This window comes from Rhinolophus ferrumequinum, chromosome 7 (genome assembly GCF_004115265.2).
Source record: "Rhinolophus ferrumequinum isolate MPI-CBG mRhiFer1 chromosome 7, mRhiFer1_v1.p, whole genome shotgun sequence".
In the NCBI taxonomy this organism is placed as follows: domain Eukaryota; kingdom Metazoa; phylum Chordata; class Mammalia; order Chiroptera; family Rhinolophidae; genus Rhinolophus; species Rhinolophus ferrumequinum.
This window is the reverse complement of record NC_046290.1, coordinates 61,868,043-61,892,573: the sequence shown is the minus strand read 5'-3', so window position 1 is coordinate 61,892,573 and position 24,531 is coordinate 61,868,043. Positions and strand designations below refer to the sequence as shown.

The following is a 24,531-nucleotide window of genomic DNA, read 5'->3' as shown; positions in this document are numbered from 1 at the left end:
AAACAAACAAACAAAAGCCTGACCTATGTAAAAAACTCCCCTCTTGAATTATTGAATTCAGTCTATTGTGCCTTCCCAGATGTAAAAAGTTCTGTCTCTGACAACATGAAAACGAGGTTGGGACAATTAAGTTGGGAGTCAGCTTCTGCTGGACTGTCTGCTTTTAGCCATGTAGTTGAACCATGGATCCATCAGGCTCAAGTACTCACTGTCACTCTGGTAGCCTGGGCATTTCTTCCTTGTCACCTTTGGGTCGAAATGCTCAGCGATAAGTGTCTTACCTTAGAAAGCGGTTAGTTTTCTATCACAAACCGGCCGTTTAAAGCACATGAAAAGAGATAAAGGAAGCACTTCCCCTTTCTGCTTGGGCCCCCAGTTAGAGGGCCCACGAATAGCCAAGAGATGTTAGGAGAGCAAGTGCTAACCTTTGGATGCAAATCAAGCCTTTTATAGGAAGGAAAGGGACGATCATTCCTAGCACATCAGTGAAGCCAGGGCCAAATACGTACTTTTTGTGAAAATCAAGCCTTAGCTAGCTAAATGCATTCATGCAAAAAGAAAGAAGTAACTGGAGACTTTTATGTTATAAAATGCATTTATTTTAAATGCCCAACTTGAGTAAAGAATGACTATTCTTCTTCCCAGGGAAAATGGGTTGGGTTTGGAGGAAAAGTTGAGGGTTTTTCTTTTTCTTTTTTTTTTTTTTTTTGAGGTTTTGAAATGAGTTTGAAGCTTGTTAAAGTACCCTGACAATACAATCAACTACACTATATAATCATTTCCCTTAATAATTACCGGTCAGAACACCTATTGCTTTTACTATAGGATTAGCCAGCCCATCAGGAGTAGATCTGAGTTGGACATTCACTGATTAAGGAGTGCTTGAATGTGTTTAAGTCTTTAATGTCATTTTCTTCACTAGTGGAGAAAGTATTGGCTCACAAAGCCAGCAGATCTGTTGGTAACTGTGGTCATGCAGCAATTATATTTACCTATCAGAAGGTTGATCTCAATAATAAACCTAACATTTCCTTTTAAACTGTCAATGGAAAGATATGTTTATTACAGTGTCCTCCATCAGTCTCCATCAGTGAGGAGAGAAGGGGTTTAAGTAAAGTTTAGATGAAAAAGAATGAGCATAGTACACCACTGATACAAACCACGTGGAGCAGTAAATAATTATGCCCTCTGTTATGTCATGTGTATTTTATTTAGTCATTTCAGAAGTGGGTAATAAACCTAGTCCATATATGGGAGGAATTAATAAGGTATTCCAAATGCATAATCTAACAAAACTCGAGGATAGTTCTGGTTTATTGTTAACCATTTTACATGAAATCTTCTGAAGCTGAAAAGAAAAAGGAAAGGGCTTTTGTGTTAGTTGATCCTTGGCTATTCTAGGGCTCAGGTTAGTATGAAAGGGATGAGGAGGTCACTTGAAATCTCCTTTTATCTACTCTTATTTTCTCTCTGGATCAGCAACTTTGAATAGACATCTTTTAATCGCTCTTAATGGAAAGAAACTATGGGAGCAACAAAAATGCCTTTACTCCAGAAGTGAATACATGTGTGTAGACAGCTAGCTGAGTTTGTGCAGGACATCTCTCCACACATGTGCTTAGAGCTTTTTCGGGGTGCATGGATGTATGCGGAAATGTTTCCCATACATTGGGAGGTTCACTGTTGGTTATTTGCCGTTACACGTAAGTATGCACATGCACCCACATCAGGATTCTCCACCAAGTCTAGGTGATACTTTCAGCTGACTGTTCTTTCAGCTTTTTCTTGCCCTCACTCTCTGGGATGTCATATTTAAGTCCTGAAAAAGCAAACAATTGAGAACACGATGGACAGCCTCTAGTGAAGACATCTTGTTTTAACTGGAAGCCACACTGACAGGAGGATTTCTCTTCAGAGGGTAGAGATTATGTGACAGGTGGGAGGTGATAGGGTGAGATGAGACTATTACTTTCAATTTCTCCCCAATATTTTTTCTTTTTAATCTTTCTTGTAATTAAATTGGTTAAAATACAATAAGTGGAAAACAAGAGTCTGACATTAGGCAATTTAAAAAGATTTTCTTGCTATAGATTCATATCTCCAAATCTTTGAAACTGAGCAATTGATTGCAAATTACTTTGAAATTAGAATTATTTTACTAAGTCTCATATGCTGACTAAAATACCATCCAAATTGCATTCCTTAGGCATTGTTACATTTACTTCAAAAAGGAGAAACAGTCCTCAGGTTGTTAAGTATGAATAGCTATCCAGAAAATCACATTTGATTTCTAGGACTGAAAGCACTGGGCTTTACTTCCTAAGAAGTGCCCCCCACTAACCCCCAGCACCATGTTCTTCTAAGTAAAATTCTCATTGCTCCCAGCGCCTGGGACACTTAGCTGTAAATTCCTTTAAAGGAATACTCGGTTACCAGGGCTACAAAGTTCCCATCTCAGCCTGCCAGCCTTCCCGCCCTCTGCTCCAGATCGCAGAGACTCTGGGCTGTCAGGGCTGGGACCTTGAGCCCCTTCCCCTTCTACCCCCAGCCTGCCAGAGATCACAGTTGTAAAGTTCGAGGTTGGGTGGGAGAGGATTAAATCCTCTTTAACTCCTCTCCTTCCCGCCCTCCATTCTGAACCCCAATGGATCCGTTTCCCGGGGTTTCCTGGTAAATAGGAACGTAGGAGCCATCCTGTCCAATAAAGATTAAATTAAGTAGAAGAATCCTAGCCGATGGATATTTGGAAGCTCCGATGGGGCGTCAAACTAACGTTTAACACATTTTTTCCACTCACTGTGCACAAATCTTGGACCTGTTGGGCTTAACTTTAGAAAGGAAAGAAGAAGAAGAAAAAAAAAAGATAAAAAAAGAAGCAAGGAAAAAAGAAAAAGAAGCAAAGAAAAAAGTCATGGAGAACCCCCAGTTTTGGGGGTGGGGGGAGTGACCTTGTGCTCAGAGAGACTGAAGACAGAAGCAAAGCTTCCTGACCTTTCTAGTCTTTTTTGTCCCTGAACCATTCTAAAAATTGGAGGCTACCTCTCCCAGCTGAAGGCTCAGAAGTTTGTGGTTTTAGCTGGTTTGAATCTATGTTTATCCCTTAGGGACAGTTTGGTGCCCCAGAGGCAGGACCAAGCCTGTGGGAGGAAAGGTGTGCTCAGAACCCAGTCACCCTTTCTATGCTGACTTTTTTTTTTTTTTTAACTAAGGTTTTGGTACAGGGAATGGAACAGTTTCCTTTAGTTACTGCCCAGCAGAAGAAACAATGGCTTTTTCTGTTAGCGGCATTCAGCGTGCTGGACACTGACCTTGAAGCTGAGGCTGGGCCAAGGGGCTCTCCCTCACCGCCCCCCCTAACCATCCTGGCCCCAAGATATCGGCTTCTCACTCCCACCTGCTACTCTAGTCCCAGGACACAGTTCTGAAGGGCAAAAGGCAAGTCCCTTTGTGGCAATGGCCCGTCTGTGCAAATACAACACTGAATAAATTAACCTCAAACCAGCTAGTTGGGGTGTAGTAGTTTAGCAGGACTAATTGCAGACAATGGAGCTGAAATGACTTTTCCAATTAGCTGCTGGTTGGAGTTTAGTTGGAGGAACTGTCAGCTCCAACGATGGGTAATTGCTTTATTGCTCACAAAACTATCATCTATTTAGAACATATGTGCTAATTACTCTGGATGGGCGTAGAAAAAAGACCATAAATCTAATAGCACTTAAAAAAGTCTATGGTGCTTGTAAGCAACCCCAGTCCCCTGCACATTCTCTCCTGCCCAGGTTGGTGTGATGGATGGCTGTCTTTCAGACAGGCGAAGGTTTGGACTGGAGGCACCGTCGGGATGCTCTGGTCAAATCGCTTGTGCAGGAGAGCGAGCGACCAGCGCATGCTGTGCCCAGGCGATAAATCACTGTCATCAAAACGAGTCCCCTCTTTAGCCGCACACTTTTTTTCATTTTCGCAAAAGATTACTTCAGAAATCTTTTAATTGGATTATGCTGGGAAATTAATCTCCTTTAGCCTTGGCTAAATTTGTGGCCACTATCAGGAGAAAAGCACTGTAACTGCAGTGAGGGCCGCGTCCCCTTGCTCCCTTCTTCCCTTAGTCCTTGGGGATCTTCCAGATGTGTGCAACGGCCATACCTCAAGTCCTCGGCAGTGATTGGGGGTGGGGGAGTGGAAAGACACATCTGGGCGGAAGGCCGCGGCAGTCCCTAGTGAATCCCCTTTGTCTTAAACCCCACGTTTCTGTCCCGGATTCCCTAGCTCTATATCCAGCCTTCCCATAGCACCGCGCCTTCCTCCACAAGGGGTTCTCAGGTTCTGGGGGCCAGGTACCAGGGAAGAAGGAGGCTGGGGTGGAGGGAAGAGGAAGTGGGGTCTGTAAGTGGAGGGTTGCCAGACAAACTCACTACTGTGCCTCCCCCCTACGTCCTCAGTCGCTTTCTGTGTCACTAGCGGGGAGCTGGGACTTTGCGAACACTCCACTCTACTTTCCTGCGCAAAAACGCACGGCTCGCTCTTGGCGTTTTCCCAGCCACAACTCTGGAGACACTTCCCCTTGACATGCACAGCTCTTGAGGTCGGAGCGAGTTAGGGCTCTCCCCACTTCTGGTTCCTGGAGCACCAGCGCAGCGTCTGGCGGGGACCTTTCAGCTCCGCGGCCCCGAGTCCTTAGCCTCGTCCTGCGCGGCTCCGGCAGTTTCGGAAGCTGCCTGTCGGTCCCGCCGGCCGCTTATCTCAGCGGGAGATGACAACATCTGCTTGAAACGGGATATCTACTTTTGCAGCTCAATTTAGCTCTTAATAGCAGCCCTCTGAGGTGTGGTTAATTGATGGGGATAAAGGCGTAATGACTTGACCGGGAGACGCCAATGATCCTTTGATATACATTTTAAAAGAACACCAACCACCCTAAACACTGGCCAGTCATTGCTCGGTGGCTGGATAAAGAGGGTCTGGAGGCAGGAAAAGCTGCGCTTTGCTGTGTTGTTTAGAGGCTTCAGTGAGGGGTGAGCCCTGGCTCTCAGGGCTGGGTCATGTGGGAGCCACCAGGGTACGCAGCTCGGTCTGGCAGGGGGTTATCGCCTGGTCGCGGAGAGCAGGGCGGTACGAGGACCCGGGCGAGCTCGGGACGACAGGTGACCCGACTGAATGGCGGGGAGGAGCCCCGAGCCAGGCAGAACGCCGCCCTTCTCGGAGCACTGTCACTCTATCAGCCCTCGCTTGCGCTGGGCTGGGTCCCCACACGACAGGCAGGCGTCTGTCTGCTCTCCCTCCCGGGCTAGCGCTACCCTCATTCAGCCTGAGCGGTCAAGTGGCCGTGCTCGGCGGCAACTCGCAGGGTTCTGCAGACTAGACAACCTCAGAGGAAACCCCAGAGCTAGGGGAGAGACACGCACCGGTGTGTGTGTGTGTGTGTGTGTGTGTGTGTGGCCCCGAAACGCAGAGCCAGAGCCCAGCAACCCTGGACACGTGTTCATATTTTTGCTGGGTCACCCCAGAGCCCTGGGGCAGTGCGTCCTGGGGTTTACTCGCACTGGAGCGGGGTCCCGCCTGGGATCAGAGCAGCCCTGCGCACCACCCACTCAGACTTCGCTCCACTTCTCAGCACCTTCCTGTTCTCTCGCCTGATTTCCCTTTGCCCAGTTCTAGTTTAGTCTCCAGAGGGTCAAAGGAGTGCACAAGCCCCAAACTTGGTCACACAAGCACTAAAATGGAAAACAAAAAATCAGATAGATAGCCCTTTCTGTTTGCAAAGGGGAGCTTCCTCCAGGCATGTGCGGTGGTGTCCCTGACCAGTTTTGCGACTATACTGTTTTGCACCTTGGAGAGGGATAACCTTGATACTTCAGGCTTGAGCTCCCTCTGGAAACGGAAGGAGAAATGACTCCAACCACCGACCATATTTTATTGTATTGAGAGATCGCAGGTGTTTCGGCTGCTGCTTTTCTCTGCCTTCCTCCCTGAGCCAGAGGTGAGAATCCCAAGAAACTTAATTTCCCCAAATCTTCTTGCGGAGAAGGCGTACGTTGTCACAGGGCGAAGCTTTGGGGTCGAGGACTTGAAGAAATGCAAGTCAGAGTCCCCATTGGCAGAGTCGGCCTGTCTCGGTGTGGTGCTGTCCTTCCACCCTCGCCGTCTAACCTCATCCAGTGTGGTTCTGCCCTCTGTGAGGTCTAGGCATTGGGACTCACTGTCGCTTAACCGTGAAGCCCTCTGACCCCTCCGCAGCCACAGCTAGGGAGGACTCAAAGGCCGTGATCTCGTCCTCAGAGTCAGGGACAGGGTCCCGGGTCCAGGAGCGACTCCCGCTCACTTGCTCCCAGCCGGGGATGAAGTCCGTGACCTGGAGGCAGGTCCCCGAGGCTTTCCTGAAGGCCTGCCGCCTTCGGGCCGCCGGGGTCCTGAGATGCCCATGGCAGCTACTTGTCCGCCCAAGTCCTAGGATCAGTGAGGTCCTCCGCGCTGCGGGCTGCGAGGGCAGCCAGGAGGCACCGTCCCCTCCACTGTCAAGGGCCCTTACTCCCGTGTGTCTCCTCACATTCCTCACCCCACAAGGGCGCTTTCTTGCGAAAGAGTTCTGCCCTCTGCGCGTCAGGCTTCCTGGTAGGGCCCCCGGGGTTCCTTGCCTCGAGGCCTGGGGATACCGGCCCTGAGCGCGGCCCCGGCGGGAGCAGCTCCCGGAAGCGAGGCCCACATCCGGGCACGAAGCCTCGTTCGCGGGTTGGCTGCGGGCGCTCGACCCAAGTGTGGCAACTCCGCGCAGTGAGGGGCTGGGGCCGCGGGATCGTAGCGCCAGGACCTGGTCGGACAACAGGAGCCGTACTCTCGCAGGCGCTGAAGGCCCCCACCCCGCGAGCCACCGGGGTGACAAAGTCCGGGCCAGCGCCGGGGGAGATTCAAGAGGGAAGCCAGGCCCGACCGGGGGGTGGCGCACGCTCCCCGAACCCGGGGCCCTCGCCCTAGGTCGGCGCTGCCGATTTCTTTGGACTGGGCCGGGAGGGAGCGTGGGCCGGCCTCCGCCCCACATTGTAAGGTTCAGAGACCCGCCGTCGAAGGAGAGGCTTTTGCGCGTCTCCCCCAGTACGCTCCTCTCCCCTCTCTGCCTGGAGTGCCCGGAGCCTTGCCCTCTCCGGGGCTGCCTGCCTACCAGTCTGCCCTGCCTCGGGCAGCTAGTCCTCTTCAGGTGTTGGGCCGAGAGGGGTCGGGAGCAAGGCCTGGGACACGGCTGGGAAACCTCAAACCCGTTAAGGAGGAGCTTGGTTTTAAGAAGCTGGGCAGTCAGTGGGAGTTGACTCTGTGGCCTTAGGCATTTTTGAAAACATCCAGCTACAAAGCGGGAACAGCACAGAGAAACTGCAGTGTAGTTCATAAAAAAAGATTTTCGGAGACCATATCTCGAGAGTTTTCCTAGAGATTGTTTATAATCTCTCGAGTTAGAAAGTTGTATGCATCTCGTATACTGAAGCGTCTTCCTTCAGCCAGGGATTGAGAAACGGAAATACCACCACCCTCCAGCCAAACCTGTGAGGACTGATTGCAGGAGAACTGGTACTCCAGATGTTAGAGGCGCTGCAAGTGTGAGCAGGTAATGTGGAGAAGAGTGACATTGTTAACAGAAAGCATCTAATTAACAATGACTTCATTTGATTGGAAGGATGAAAAAGCCTTTTTAAATCAATCCAGATTCACTGGCCTAGGCTCAGCCAATTTATGAATATGGAGCCTGACTGGGGTCTGCTTTCTTTCAAAGATGTCATCTTAGGGGTAATAGCGTAGGTGAAGTCATTTGGTTACACTGTGGAAACTTTTATAGTGCCTTCCTTGGGAATTTAATTCAGTGCTTCTTCATTTTATTAGGAACAGACTGACTCCATCAACTGTGCTCTCCCTGTTTAGAGGCAGGACTGCTTGAAACAATTAGGTTCACCAATTAGCATAGTTTTACTGACCCCAGCAGCAGCACTGCTTCTTAGATTATCCATTTCTTCAAAGTCAGGGAAAAGCTGGAGCACAACATGCTTCCCAGGTGTCCAGGTTGGGGAAATAAGCCCACAAGCAGGGTAGCACAGCAGCGCAAAAAGCTTTCTAATGGTCCCCAAGTGTTTGTTCCAGCAAATTCAGGTGGATTTTCCTCCCCTTACTTTGCTATAGCCTTTAATATCTCCTTACTTTGCTATAGCCTTTAAAACTTCTCTCCTTTGGTTGTATTTCGGCAGAATTGTTCTTGAGAAAATAAATTTTCTCCCTTCTTTTTTGTCTGTCTGCATACTAGTGATGCCGTGGACAGCGTTTTGAAGGTGTACCTGTAAGATTTTGCTGCAGTCTCTTCACTGTCACCTCAATGAGTTACGGGTGGTCAACATCTTTAGTAAAAGAAAATGTTTTGGTGCCCAAAGCAGTCTGGGAAAAAGGGGGGCTTTGCTTTTGCCACTATCATGGATAGTGAAGGGATTGCGTTAGAGATCTTGTCTCTCTCACTGTCCCCTTACATATATATTCCTCTGTAAGATTTCACTAGATTAAATTGCTGACAGTTCATCAGTAGCAGCAACAATGTAATACCCCTAACCTTATTAAATCAAACACTAGATTCATGCATTGAATTAAAAATGCATCAGCATGGCCAGGAATTGCACTCATGTGGCCATGGACCTCAGAATCGAAGAAGATGCCACTCAAAAATGGACTAGTTAGGGAAGAGGGGGGTTATCACTGTGTGAGGGATATAAATGATAAATGTCTATTACATTGTTTTGTACACCTGAAACTAATAAAAAAAATGGACTGGTTAGCATTCATTTAACGTTCTTTTTCTGTTTTGGGTCTGTGATTAGATATTTGGGGTTTTAACATTTCAAGGACCATTGTGACGATTTTCTTTCTTGAAAATCCTTTTCTTTCACTAACTCCTCACATTTAACCATGCAAATGATGTGTGCATTTAACAGTGGTAATACACTGTGACTTTATAGTTCTTGTCATTAGTTTTCATCTAGGGAATATACTTTCCCTCAGATTACATTACTGTAGTAAGACATCCTTAGGTACATAAATTCTACATAAGCATGAGTAAATTTAGATCCATATGTTTTTGTATATGTATAAATAAATATACTCAGTGTGAATGTATTGCTGTATATTGATTATAAATTTACTTTAAAAAAGAAACCACATTTAAATTTATTTTTCGGCACTGTCAACTATATTATAAGCCAAAAAACTATCATTTTAAAAGAAGTTATTTATTAGTTTGGTGCAAAAGTAACTGTGGTTTAAAAGGTTAAAAATAATTGCAAAAACTGCAATTACTTTTGTACCAACCTAATATAATCTGATTTGCTTGTTGAAATTTATTCCAAGAGATGAAATTAAAAACTTAAGCCTTTAAATTTAACACAGTACTTAGGAAGTTATACACATCTTAAATGGTTACATTTTGCTTGTGAAATAATACCTCAAATATGGTTTATCAGGAATCGGTCAGTTAAGTTGCAGATTAGTAGGTAAATTTATAGTTAGTCTCTACTGAAAACAGAATGTATTTAACACCTGGAAGTTTAATGGAAAAAGTAATATTACTTTAGCCAGATATTTGTTCATACTGATTAATGATGTTAATTATTTAAAAACATTCATCCCCTATTGATGTCAGCCGGTATATATGGTGCTGAATTCTGAAGATATAGTCATTGGGCCTTGGGTTCACCATGCTGTGAAAGAAAAAATCTTTATTTGACGAAATAGGCAATCAACTGAAATCTATCCTCTTTAAATAAACTGATTCCTCAGTATTTTCCCAGTGTTGGTGTAAGTTGTTGTCTGTGATGTCCCCCAGGGCTCTTTCCTCTGCTCTCTGATTTGGTATATAAAAGCAGCTCTGAATGATGGATTACTGTGTCATTGCAGCCTGCGAAGGATTAATTTGTTTCATTGATTTCTCTTTAGGCAGATTGCCAGAATTTGCTGCTTCCCACCTTTCCTTAAGACTTCTAGAAGTAATAGACAGTAATAGCCTAAGACAAATCAGCTCCTTCTTGTAAAAATACAATCATGAAACTGGGAGTCCTATGAAAGCTATATCAAACTTTTTTATTGGCACATTGGGAGAGCAATTAATAGGCTACTTCATTTGCTTTAGAAATATTTTTAATTGAAAAATTACCTCAACGTGATGACTTAAAACACATCATATTAATGGCTCTAAAGTAAGCATCTATAATGTTTTTCCCAATAAAATTTTCTCTAATTTGTAAGATCCTGTTTAACTCAGGAAAAAAAAATGTGTTGTCCATGTAGTTGACAAATAGTTTTCTTTCTATGCCGGATTTTAGGATTGAATAACATGTCAGTGTAACTTTAAATCAGTTTACCTAAAATATTTATAGAATTATTTAATCCAGAGATTTTTTAGCAATCTTGGACAAGGACAGAGAGTATTAGAGCATAGAAGTAGAATTGTATACTTGTTTAAAGAAAAAATAACATCTTTTGATTAAAAAGTAGTATCGGCTCATAGAGAATTTTCAAAAGTTAAAAATGATATTTTGAGTATTTTTTCTAAGCCTTTTCCCCCCAAGCGTTTATATATTTACATACCAGGAGTGCCAAAAAAATGTATACGTATTTTAAGAGATGTTAACACTTTGGTCAACATTGCTCAAGCAGTAGTTTGTTGTAATCATAAGTGTCTGGACGCTGATGGTAACTACTTTGAGCACCTCTTGCAATTATAGAAGTCAAATGTGACTTGTGTTCATCTTTTGAGTATTACAATTTTAATACAATTTTTTCCTTTCTTAAAATGTGTATACATTTTTTTGGCACCCTCTGTATAATATTTATAAAAATATGTAGATTCCACTTCGTATCCACTTTTTTTCAGTTGGCATTACACAATGAAAAATTTTCTATGTAATTAAAATTACTATTAAAGTTATTTATATTGACTGTATAATGTTTTAACATATATAATTTACTTAATCATTATCCTACTATTGGAGAGTTAGGTTTTTAATTTCCCGTTATTGTAAATAAAGTTATGATGAATAGCGTTTTAAATAAATCCTAATCATCCCTCTGGTTATTTCCCTATGATACATTATTAGAATAGAAATTACTTGGACTGAGGGTATAGACTGTTTTTTAAGGTTCTTGATATTGATTGCCAAATTGTTTTTCAGAAAGATTCTTCCAGTTTATACTGGTACTGTTAAAAATTTCTCTGTAGAGGCAGCATTCTAATTCATGTTACATGAGCAAATAAAATAGAACAACAGTCTTTTCCTTGTGTTCTGAAAGCGGTGGTAGCGTTTTGCATATACTTAGTCTCTCAGAAGTATTTTCCCAACTGCAGATGTGAAATAGGCTGGTTATACAAATCTATTTGTTTCCCTTCTGTAGTGCTGAAAATTATATTGATTTAATGATCTCAAGTTATACTTTTTATGCAATTAGTTGTGTAGTAAAAACTAATATTGTCATGTGCTAATGTCTTTTTTCCCTCTATTGTGCTATGGTAGTAGTCCATGCAATATCAGCAAGTTTATGCTTTTCCTGTACTTTGCTGAAAGGAAGAAGGAACATCTGTTTCCATTATATATCTGCATCATAATGATAACAATTAAATAGCTATTATGGTATTATACAGTAAATATATTTTGCTGAATGACCTATACTTTCCTGTTGGAAAATTTCAGAGATTTCAGAGGCAGTTAGTTTTTACAGGTGGTTTCCATGTAGAAGTTTAGAAAGAACTTTGCTTGCTTTAGGTAAATCAGTGCAGTTCCTTTTCATCTCAGTAAAAACAAACAAACAACCCTAATGGCTCAATTCTAGGCTCTCAGATGTGACTCTTGAATATATTTCTCTTAGGAATATGTTTAGTGTACAAATTATTAGGTATCTCTCTAAATATTCTTACATGGGTTAATCAAGCTACTAATCACACAGTTCATTTTGTGTTTTGAGCCACTTGTGTATTTTTTACATTTTACTAAACGGGAAGATTGGAAAGAGATATCTTTACAACCTATTTCAATTTTTTTTTCTTATATTAAGGGAACATAGTGATACTTACCTTTCAAGCTCAGCAGGAGAATGTTTGAAATCACACACTATTTCCATTGACCTTTAAAATTCCAGGAAAATGATAAATGTTTTGGTGGTTACTTAAAAAATGATTAGAAAGTATTTAAGACAAAAAAATGGTGTGTATAAATATATATATATATATATGTACATATATATGTACATATATATATATATTCTATATTATCTATCTGTCTGTCTGTCTGTCTGTCTATCTATCCATCCATCTATATACCCCATGTACTCCAAACTCAATTTGGGAAATAAAAAGTTATCAGTACAATTGCAACTCTTCCTGAAGAGATAATCATTATTCTAAATTGATGATTATAATCCTTTTTGCCTTGTACATACTATTTTTATGTGGTCTAAAAATTTGACATAAGTGACTTGTCCTTTTAAATGACTGGGCATGTTTCTCTGCTTTACTTTCCTCACCTGTGCAGTTGGGGGTAGATCTATGTGTTTTCTGATGGCTTTCTAGCCATAATTAAAGTTTTTTGATTACCTCTTCTTTTCCATATGGAAAACAAACAAACAAACAAAAAACAAACTGAGGGTTGCTAGATGGGTGGGAGGGGTGGGGGGTGGGGGGGAGGGTGAAGGGATTGGAGGGCAGTCGGTGACCACAGGATGGCCACGGGTTTGAAAATTAATCTGGGGAACGTAATTTGGTGGTTACCAGAGGGTAAAGGGGTTGGGGGGTGGGGGATGAGGGTGAGGGGGATCAAATGTATGGTGATGGAAGGGGAGCTGACTCTGGGTGGTGAACACACAGTGTGATTTATGGATGATGTGATACAGAATTGCACACCTGAAATCTATGTAATTTTACTAACAATTGTCACCCCAATAAATTAAAAAATAAAATTAAAACAAAAAAAACCACAAAAAAACAAACAAACATCAGACAAAGTCCCAAAGAGATTAAGTAAATTGCCCAAAACCATATACTAAATCACAGAGCTGGGACAGAAACTCAGTTCTCTTGATTTCTATTCAAGCACTCTTTTCTTTTGTTCACGTTATCTGTCATCTTTTGGGTACCACCTGACTGACCACTGCTGTAGACTGTGATTCAAGACTATCCATAGATTTGTATGATTTTTGTGATTGTGCATCCAGGAAAGGTTTTTCTCTTAGAATACCTTTTCTGTGGGGAAAAACACTGGAGCCATATCAGCCTGGGAGTTACTTATAGAAGAACTCTGTGTGTCTTGCAGAGCCTGTGGTTCTCTTCTGCATTTTCTGGACTTCCCTGGAAAGAATGATAGTTTGGGTATAGTGAGGTATTCAATAGGCACCTTACCTTACAGTTAATTTTCTGATCTCTTCACGGTAACTGGACCAGGAAAATAGGGATGGGCATAAACACAAGTGTCTATGTGTACGTGTCTCTAAATTTCAATATATTTTGGCAGTCAGGACTTCAACAAATTACTTCTTCCTTTTTTATGTGGCTTATGCTATGGTCAAATCACAAATGACTTTCTGTTGGAAAATGAGTTTGTTTCTTGTTTCTATTTAGCAACAAACTTATAAGAGCAGAAAAGTGAAAGTAGCACAGATACAATAATGTGAAAACACATTTTAAGAATTCTTTTTGGAGAAAAACCTCATTCTAAAACTGGCAATTTAGAATTACATGCATGTATGTTCTCTTTCAGGTTTTTATTCTAGCAAATTTAGTGCATTCTTCATTGAGATGAGTAAGCATGGGCCATATTCACACATATTCACACAGTGCCATGTCTCTTCTATGAAAAAATAACAATATAACTCTAGAGGTGAAATTCTGTACCCATTGTAAAACCATCTTTTCCCAAATATGTTGCGTCAAGACCAAAAAGTTGGTTTAATAAATTATTTGTTTCCTTCTGTAAATACATACTTGGAAACTTGTAATGGTAGTAACTGTTCTTTTCAGGGGAGATGAAGCTGCTAATAGTAACTTTGTCAAAGCTATAAATATTCTCGTCAGTTGTGTTTTAACAAGCAAACCAGATAACACATTTTTTCTTTTTCTGAGTATTTTAGGTCAATTATCTTATGTGTTCAGCAGCTTCTATTATAGTAGGAAAATTTCTCCAGTATGTTAGGATGGGGAGGAGAGACCCAATGTAATCAAATACCAACATTCAGATTGCCCCTTTCATTTAGTCTAAATTATTTCTTTACTCACACTCACTAAATATGATTTCTTTCATTTCTATAGCATTTCTATTTGCAGGTTAATTGGGATGTGCGTGTGTGTGTGTGTGTGTGTGTGTGTGTAAACATTTCCAAAGGTAATTCTTGTGTAGTTGAAAATTCTGGTGAACATCTATAATATGTAATATAAGGAATTTTCTGCACTGGTTTGATTTCCCCATGTTGCTCTAGCAGGTATGTGAAACTCAAGAGAAAAGGTGTGGGGAAAGGAAACTAGCCCCTGACTAACCTGTTTTCTCCCTGACCACAATATGAATCTGTAAAATGGTGGTGAGAATATGGAATTTTACCACCAAACCAGTAATGCAACAACCGGAGGCAGACCCCGGTGAGACAGAAGACTCTATATAGTCCATATACAATCCATGTGTTACCTCACTCTCTTATTTCTAATAGCTCTCTGTAGAAAGGATATGTGGTGTTTACAAAAACAACCGCAGAATATGGTAAAAAGATAAAACAATTTTTTTTTGCCGTATATAGTACCAGGATTATAGGCACTTAAATATCTGCACTGTTTCTACTCAGTTCTTAATAACTTCGCTTCAGACCAAGATGAGATCATGTCCTAATTTTAGGTTGGTGCAAAAGTAATTACGGTTTAAAAGGTTAAAAATAATTGCAGAAACTGCAATTACTTTTGCACCAACCTAATAACTTTGGCTGTATGTTTTTTATTGACACAACCAGTACGCAGTTTCCAGCTGTGACCTCCGATTTTGTTTCTGGGTAAAAGGGGTAGAATTTTCTTCTATTAATGTTAGATTTGTGCTTTGTAAACTTTTGTTCAGGCCCGTTTTGAATTTGAAACTCATTAGGATTATTTCCCATAATTCTTAGGAGAATTATGTTCCTGTTGTGCTTATTGTTCTTGAGGTGTACATAGTTAACACCTATTTATTGAGTTCTTGTCATGCTTAAAGTATGGGAGGTAGATAAAGGCATAGTCCCTGTCCTCAGGGGGATAATAATTGATGTGGTCTTTTGCCAATAATTTAACAGATTATATTAATGTAATGTATTTGTGTGCTTTATTAATATTACTATATTAGTACTTTAAGAGAGAAAAAAAATTTACTTTTCCATTGCTGTTCTTTACCTTTTGAAAAAATTCTTAGAATTATAATTTGGGATCAGTCAACATGATATTATTTGTAATAAATATCTTGAATAATTGAATATGGCATTTGCTAACTTTAAATCAGTTTTTTTAAAAAAATAAGGTCTAAGAAATTTTCTTAATACTCTATTTTTTTGAAATTAAGTATGTCAATCTAATTATCTCTCTGTAAATAAAAAGTAATTGCACAATAGTGTTTTTGGAAAAGTGGCTTTAATGTTGGTTATTTAGCAAGAAGCACATTCTTGTTTTACAACTCAACAAAATCTATTTAAGTTAAAATTAGAAACTATACAAAGTATGAAGGCAGAACATGTTTTCATAAATATTTAGAAAAAAACTATGTTTGGTGCTAATATTATTGAATTTCTTATAGCATTGAACATGTTTTTATAGTTCACCAAAGTTTATTAAAAGGTGCTAAGAATAATTACTGTTTGGCTATCTCATAAGCAAATTTTCCAACAAATTTGTTCAATATAGATAGCTGTTTAGATAATGAGGTTAACAAAAGAGGTTACTACCACTCTCTCTATAATAATTGTAGTCACTTTGGATTTAATTATATAGTTTCTTCTGTTTCTTTACATGTAGATATAAATTTTAGTTTATAAGTCCTATTGCAATTAGCAGTGGAAATACAATTTGTATCTTGTGGAGCATGTTTGCATGATATAATGAGACCTTTTGAATTTTGGTGATAGACTGGGTTTTGCATTATTTACACATTTCTCAAAATGAAGACATAAATTCCAACATAAGTCCCTTTCCTATTAGTTACATTTTCAAGATGTATATTTTAAATTTGTAAGATTTATATTTAAAAAGAGGCAAAAAGCAAATCAGAAATACCTGGTAGAAGGTTATAGTGGAATATGCCATACTACTAGAGTTAACCTGATGTCAGTCTAAGTTGTAAAGATAGTTGTTCTTTGACTGGTAGCGATTAGTGATCTAAGAGAGCAGCATTGTTAGAGCTTTGAAAGCTGCATACCAACAAATTCGGTGACAGAGCCAAAAGTTACCAAGATCCTATTTGTATTTCAGTTCCAGTATTAATCAGTTTAAATGTTAAATGTGTTTTGACAAATGGTTTTAAAATTTTGAAAGTCATGCATTAAAAAAAAAAAAATTTATTGGGGAATATTGGGGAACAGTGTGTTTTTCCAGGACCCATCAGCTCCATTTCAAGTCGGTGTTTTCAATCTAGTGGGGGGTGCAGTCGTTGTTTTCAATCTGATTGTGGAGGGCGCAGCTCACTGGCCCAGGTGGGACTCCAACTGGCAACCGTGGTGTTATGAGCACTGCACTCTATCTAACCACTGAGCAAACTGGCCGCCCAGAAAGTCATGCATTTTATAGTAAGGAATTAGTCAAAGGCAATGTTTCTATATATAGCATGTATGACCAAGACTTTTGTTTTTATATAAGCTTGCCTAATTATTTGTCCTACCTCAGAGAAGTGTAAAAAGAACCCTTAATTTATGAATTTTACTTTTTATATAATTATTAAAACCCTGTTATCATTATATGCTACGCACAGCTCAGATATTATTTAATCTATTCATGCAAAATGGAAAATTTCTATTTTACTGATGAAGAATTTGAGGCTTAAAGATGGTTGTGTTTTGCTCAATTCACATAGTTGGTAAGTAACTGAGCAAGGATTTGAATTGAAGTATGTCACTACAGAGGACATTCCTGACCTATGCTAATTTCATAGCTCCTTATCAAGTAACTCACTATACTATCTTTTGATTTTGCTGTGAGTCAAATTGTATTATCACAGGCATATAAAACTCCATAGAGCAACACTCTTACAAAACAAAGGAACCTCTACATAATTTCATGTTATTCTCATGTCCCAGTATTTATAGGATGATAACATTCTCCAATGTTTGGTTATGTGATGCTGTATGTGTAAATGGTACTATATAGGATGGAGAGTGACTCATATCTAAGAGGGTTTTTTTTGGGCATTAGGTTGTCTTAATTATTAATAGCACATTTGCTACCAGATTAAACATGAATAGCAAGAAATTTTATTATTTCTGATTTGCAGTCTTTCTTTAGAAAGAGTTTTTGTCTAGTGATTCCAGGGAAAAAAATAATAGTTTCCTTTAGTAGGTATATTATTTTGCTAGGGCTGCTGTAACAAAATATAATAAATGGTGTAGGTTGAGCAATAGGAATTTATTTTCTCTCAGTTCTGGAGGCTAGAAGTACAAGATCAAGGTGTTGGCAAGGTTGGTTTCTTCTGATGGCTGTGAGGGAGAGAATCTCTTTGAGTCCTCTCTCCTAGCTTGTGGTGGTTGGCTGGCAATCTTTGGTGTTCCTTGGCTTGCAGATGTATCACCCTGATCCTTGCTGTCATCTTCATGTGGTGTCCTCCTTGTGTATGTCTGTCTCTGTGTTCAAATTTCCCCAATTTGTAAGTATACCAGTCATATTGGATTAGAGCCTGTGGGGACAGAGCCCCAGAGAGCAGTTTCCAGGCTTTCGGCCTCATGTGGAAAGGTGCTGGCTCAGGTAGTAGATAGCGATCAGCTGTGGCTGGTTGGCCGTCAGCTGTAACCATTGAGCCATTGGCCACTAATATAACTGCCGCGGATACGGAGGGAAGTTGAGGAGAGAGGAGGAGACTGAAGGAGAGTGGAGGAGAGTCGATCGGTTGGCAGCAAAGCGGACAGCAGGTCGCACGTCGTGTAAACCCAGCATCCGGTGAGACCATAGTGGTGTGACTTCCCTACCTATGGCTCCGTGGGTGTTCCTTTTTGGCCTAGCCATATCCTGCATTCTTGTGTGGGGAGTGGGACCAGAGACCCCGCAGGCCGCCCTGCATGACACATGGCGTAGCAAGCAGGGTCTCCCGCACGACAGAGCCCATCCTAATGACCTCATCTTGATCATCTGCAAAGGCTCTATTTCTAAATAAGGTCATATTCACAGGTACTGGGGGTTAGTACTTCAACATCTTTTGGGGGAACGCAATTTAACCCAGAACAGTAGGCAATTTTTTTCTACTATGTTTGAAAACTCTTTCGTAGTGGTTTTATATATATGTATAAGTTTGCAGTTTATCAAATTATTGGTATTAACTGAGTCACATCTGAATATTTGTTTTGGAATAGGATTGATTTCACACTAATATTCTTGTAAGAAATTGTAGGAAGAACAAACTGGAGAACTAGTCAGGAAGGCTTTCAATAGAAGATACGATTGGATGTCACAATGTGTGGGGCACATAATGAGTTCTTGGTATTGCATGTACAAGATTGGTATAGCTAGTGTTATGATGAAGTGGAGATATAGGTAGGCATTCAGGGCAAGAAGATGTTCCCAAGGCAGAAAGGACATAGGTTTAGGTCCTGATGTAGGAAGGAGTATTTTATGTACGAGGTACGGTGGGCTATGGTGGTAAAGGGAGGCTTCGGGGCCAATTATGTTGTCAGGGAATCGTGGCTCTGGCCCTTTACGGTTAATTCCACTTTCAGCTAAGTTTCAAGGAATTGCTCTAGGATTTATTTTTAATTTTTATCTAGTAGAAAATCTGAAATACATCAGTAACAAGAAGAAAAACATGACCTGTAACCCCACTACCCAGAGCTAATCATTATTAATATTTTGGCATCTTGATGTAATTCCTATGCAATTCCTGCCATGCTTTTTCATTGAGATTATATCATAAACAGTTTTCTAAAACACATTAGCGTCTGTAGTATTCTCTAACTATATATCTGAATTTGAGACCGTTTTGGTAACAGACCTAATAGTCCTTAGTGGTGAATTTTGTCACCATACTTACATAAACCATTAGGTCCAGCCAGTTTTATCTCGTGTGATTTGGCCCTTTGCCTTCAGTCTTGTTCTTCCTCCCACCTTTCCCCCCGCTGTCAAGATCTTTTTAATGATCCCGTCATTCCCCAGTCTCACCTCCTTTTGTCAGGACAGAGGTCCAGCTCTTTAGCATAATGAAGCATTTCTGTGATCTTTCTCATGCCTTTTCCTTCTCATCTGCTACTTTCCAAAAGTTTCTTGAAATTCTCAGAATATCATGTACCCTTTTGCACCTCTGTAATTTTTCACCTCTTCCCTCCACCAAGAATGCCCTTTCTATATTTGTCCCTCTGTCCAGCAGCTACTTATTCTTTAGTACTCATCTCATATGACATTCCTCTCTAAAGCCTTTATTCTAAGCCAGTTTTCCCTTCCTTTTAGTATCTGTAGCACTTTCTACAAAACATTACAAACTGATTATAGGGTGTTATAGTGGCTAATTTCCATCTCTATCTTTCTTACTAGACTGAGTTATTTAAGAGCAAGAACCATGTGTTATTTACACTAGTACGCATGGCACTTAACATAGTACCTAGCAGGTGTTTGAGCAAAACATTTGCAGAACGAATAAGTAATTTTGTCTTTTCATCTAATACTGTCCTGCCAGGAATGGTTGCTGTAGCTAGAATAAGTGATAATTTTTCAGGTAACAGTTGAGGGAGTAAGATGACTGGTTCAATTCAATTTACCAAATATTTATTAAGCATTTATAGTTTATAAGATGCTCAGCTGGGCCTTGTTGGGAAACCAAATGAAGGGAACTTTAGGAGTTTGCTAAAGCCTAGTGCAGGACTCCCAGATTTGGGGAGCTGGTGTGGGATGATGGTAAGGAATGTAATAAAGAGTTGTTAAAGAGAATGACCCATTGAAATGGAATGTGACTAGAAACATTTGTATAATACCTTAAAATTAACAAAGTTTATTTGTTTACAGGTGGCAGTGGGCATGCATTACAGGTTGTAGCAGATATTCTCAACATTTCTATTGAAACTTCCTTATCTCCAGTTGCAAGAGGAGACCCAAGGCCTCATCCCGGTGGTAGCTGCCGCTGCCATGATCTGGTATGATGAAGTGTTTTTCCACCTCATCCTCCCTATTCTAGCAAAGGATGCCAGGTTAGAATTTAGCTGTCTGTTATTGCAAACAACTGTGTAGAACTGAAAGTGGAATGTTTCAATAATATCAACATTGTGATTTCTTTCAGATTGTGTACTATGCTTTGTTATTTTTATAATTGTTCACTGAAGCCCCAAATAGTGAGTGCCTTTCTCATCATAGGTACTTAGCATTGTGATTTTGTTTGAGTTGTGTCTAGTGTTTACTGCTTCTTTTTTTTTAAAAAGAGAATTTATAAACTTTTATTAATCCAAATGTAGGAAATGTAGGTCAAAGAAAATATATGGTAAACTGAAAACGTATAAAAATAATCATAACAACAATAGTCAGCATTGTTATAGCACTTACTGTGTATGTATTAAATACTATTTAGCACTTTACATTTATTTATTCATTCTAAGCTAACATTTCTCTGAGGTAGTGTTAGTACCCTCATTTTATGAAGGAGGAGGTTAGGGAACAAACAGATTGACCGAGGTCATACTAATAACTAGTGAAGCCAGGATTTGAGTCCAGGCAGTTTGACTCTAGAGTTCAAAATACGTCCAAATATATAATTGATTACAATAAATGTTAATAGATTAAGCTAACCTATAAAAAGACATAGATTATCAAATGGGATAGAAAAACAAAGTTTAGTTATATAATGCTTGGCAAGAGGCACACCTAAAGCAAAATCACACAAAGGTTGAAAATCATAGGGATGGAAAAAAATATACCCCGATTAGACAAAATAGAATTTCAGGGGGAAAAAAATTAAAGGATCAAAAGGCCCCCTACACAGTTTTAAAAAGAAACGGTCCATCAACAAGAAATAATATTCATGAACTTGTATGACTCTTAATATGGCCTTCAAATACTATGTAAGTCAAAAACTGATGAAATTCTAATGAATATTTGACATGTCCACAATTATGGTAGGAAATTTTCATATACTATTATTTTTAAAATTGCTGATTCAAGCAAAGAAGAAATTAGTAAACATTGTTGAAGATATGAATAAAATTAACAGGCTTGATCTATTTGATATATTTAAGTCTTCACTCAACAAATGGTGAATATACTCTTTTCTTTTAGTTTTAATATTTTAAAAATTTATTCAGTATTTATTAATTTCCTACTATATGTCAGGCACTGATCTAGATATATATTTATGTTGAATCTTACCACTTTACTCCGCTAATTAATTTTTTTCCCTTTTTTATTGCCCTTCACCTTCCTTCCCTTTTTAATTTTTCAATTACAGTTGATATTCAATATTATTTTATATTAATTTCAGGTATATAATATAGTGTTTAGACATTTGTATAATTTAAGAAGTGATCCCCCTGACTAGTCTAGTACTCACCTGGCACTATACATACTTATTAACATATTATTGACTATATTCCCTATGCTTTACTTTACACCCCTGTGACTATTTTGTAACTACCAATTTGCACTTCTTAATCCCTTCACTTTTTCCACTCTGCCCCCAATCCCCTCCCATCTATCACCCCAGTAAATCTAGTACCCATCTGACACCATACATAGTTATTACAATATTATTGACTATATTTCTTACCTTATACTCCATATCCCCATGACTACTTTGTAGCAACAAATTTGTACTTCTTTATCACTTACCCCTTTTCAGCCACTCCTTCAACCCCCTTCCCATCTGACAACCATCAAAATGTTCTCTGTATCTATGAGTTTATTTCTGTTTTGTTTGTTTATTTTTTCTTTAGATTCCACATAGAAGCAAAATCACATTGTATCTGTCTTTCTCTGTCTTACATCCTCCACTCAGCACAGTACCCTCCAGGTCCACCCGTGCTGCTGCAGATGGCAAGAACCCATTCCCTTCCATGGCCGAGCAATATTCCATTGTATACGAGTATATGTACAACCTCCTCTTTACCGATTAATCCATTGAGAGACACCCAGGCTGCTTCCACATCTCGGCTCTTGTAAACAATGCTGCAGTGAACATTTGGATGCACACGCCCCCTCAAAGTAGTGTTTTGGGTTTCTTCAGATAAATACCCAGAAGTGGGATTACTGGTTCCTTTCTTGTCTCTTGTTATAGCTTTTGTTTTAAATTCTATTTTGTCTGGTATAAGTACTGCTACCTCAGCTTTTTTTTTTCATTTCCATTTTCATGAAATAACTTTTTACATCCCGTTACTTTCAGTCTGTGTGTGTCTTTCAATCTGAAGTGAACCTCCTATAGGCAGCATATGTAAGGGTTTTGTTTTCATATCCATTCAGCCACCCTGTGTTTTTGATTGGAGCATTTAATCCATTTACACTGAAAGTAATTGTTGATAGATACGTAGTTAGTGCAATTTTATTATTCATATATATTTTTCCATCTTAAAGAAGTCCCTCTAAGATTTCTTATAATACTGGTTTGGTTATGATGAACTCCTTTAGCCTTTTCTTGTCTGGGAAGCTCTTTATCTGTCCTTTGATTTTTCTTTTTTAATTGAGGAATATTGGGGAACAGTGTGTTTCTCCTGGGCCCATCAGCTCCAAGTCATTGTCCTTCAATCTAGTTGTGGAGGGCACAGCTCAGCTCCAAGTCCAGTTGCCGTTTTCAATTCACACAATCCCATGTGGGAATTGAACCGGCAACCTTGTTGTTAAGAGCTCGCGCTCTACCCAACTGAGCCATCTGGCCACCCTGTCCTTTGATTTTAAATGATAGCCTTGCTGGGTAGAGTAATCTTCATTGTTGGTCTTTTCTTTTCATCACTTTGAATATTTCCTGCCAATCCCTTCTGGCCTGCAAAGTTTCTGTTGAGAAATCAACTGATAGTCTTATGGGAGCTCCCTTGTAGGTAACTGCTTTTGTCTTGCTGCTTTTAGGATTCTCTCTTTATCTTTAACCTTTGCCATTTAATTATAACGTGTTTCGGTGTGGGCTTGTTTGGGTTCATCTTGTTTGGTACTCTCTGGGCTTCCTGGACTTGTATGTCTATTTCCTTTGCCAGCTTAGAAAAGTTTTCCGTCATTATTTCTTCAAATAGGTTCTCAATTCCTTGCTTTCTCTCTTCTCCTTCTGGTACCCCTATGATATGAATGTTGTTATGTTTGATGTTGTCCCAGAGGTCTCTTAAACTATCATAACTGTTTTGGATTATTTTTTCTTTTTGCTCTTCTGATTGGGTGTTTTCTGCTACCTTGTCTTCTAAATTAGTGATTTGATCCTCAGCTTCATTTAGTCTGCTGGTGATTCCTTCTAGTGCATTCTTCATTTCAGTTATTGTATTTTTCACTTCTGACTTGTTCTTTTTTATGGTTTCTATGTCCTTTTTAATGCTTGCTATCTCTTTGTTGAAGTTATCACTAAATTTCTTGAGCATCCTTATTTCCATTGTTTTGCACTCTGTCTCTGGTAGGTTGCTTGCCTCTACTTCGTTTTGTTCTTTTTCTGGAATTTTCTCCTGTTCTTTCATTTGGGACATATTTTTTCGTTTCCTCATTTTGGCTCTCTCTCTGTGTTTATCTCTATGTATTAGGTAGGTCTACTGTGTCTTCCAGTCTTGGCCATGTGGTCTTATGTAGTAGGAGTCCTTTGGGGCCCAGTGGCACAGTCTCCCTAGTCAGCTGAGCCATGTGATCCAGGAGTGTCTCTTGTGTGTGTTGTGTGTACTATCTTGTTATAGTTGAACCTTGATTGTTATTGGCACATCAGTGGCTGGGATTGACCCTTAGGCTGACTGTCTGTGGTATTTGACCTCATCCATAGCTTATGGGGTGCTGTGTGGGGGGCATACCCCACAGAGCAAGATTTGCCCCAGCATGTTCTGTTGCCTGTTGAGACCTCCTTTTGGTGCCACTTGTGGGGCTAAATGCTGTGGTCTGAAGCCAATCTCCAAGTATATTGGTTCTGGGTCTTCTTGGGAGGGACTCCAGTGCCGGCCCAAGTCTGCCCCTGCCTGTGACTGTCCAGGGAGTACCTGGTAGGTGCTACAAAGTGATCCATGTTTGGTTGTTGCCTATGTTGTACTTGGAGGTGTGTGGGAGAGGACACGCTGTGAACCAATGATGGCTGCCACCAGTTCTGTGTCTGGGGTAGCTCCGAAAAAAGCCAGGACACTCTGAAGCCTGCTGCCACATGCTGGCTCAGCAGCTGATAAAGCCTTGTACAATATGGATTTGGGTGTGTC

At 40.2% G+C, this 24,531-nt stretch overlaps 1 long non-coding RNA gene across 4 annotated transcripts in view; it reads left to right on the top strand.

The window, feature by feature from the left end:
* The first annotated feature begins 7,240 nt into the window (after positions 1-7,240).
* LOC117024819 (uncharacterized) overlaps positions 7,241-24,531 on the top strand; it is a 204,801-nt gene continuing 187,510 nt past the window's right edge. For all 4 annotated transcript variants that reach the window (XR_004423520.1, XR_004423519.1, XR_004423518.1 and 1 more), the window contains exons 1-2: positions 7,241-7,588; positions 20,192-20,319. This is a non-coding gene — a long non-coding RNA (uncharacterized LOC117024819). The remainder of the gene's footprint in view (positions 7,589-20,191; positions 20,320-24,531) is intronic.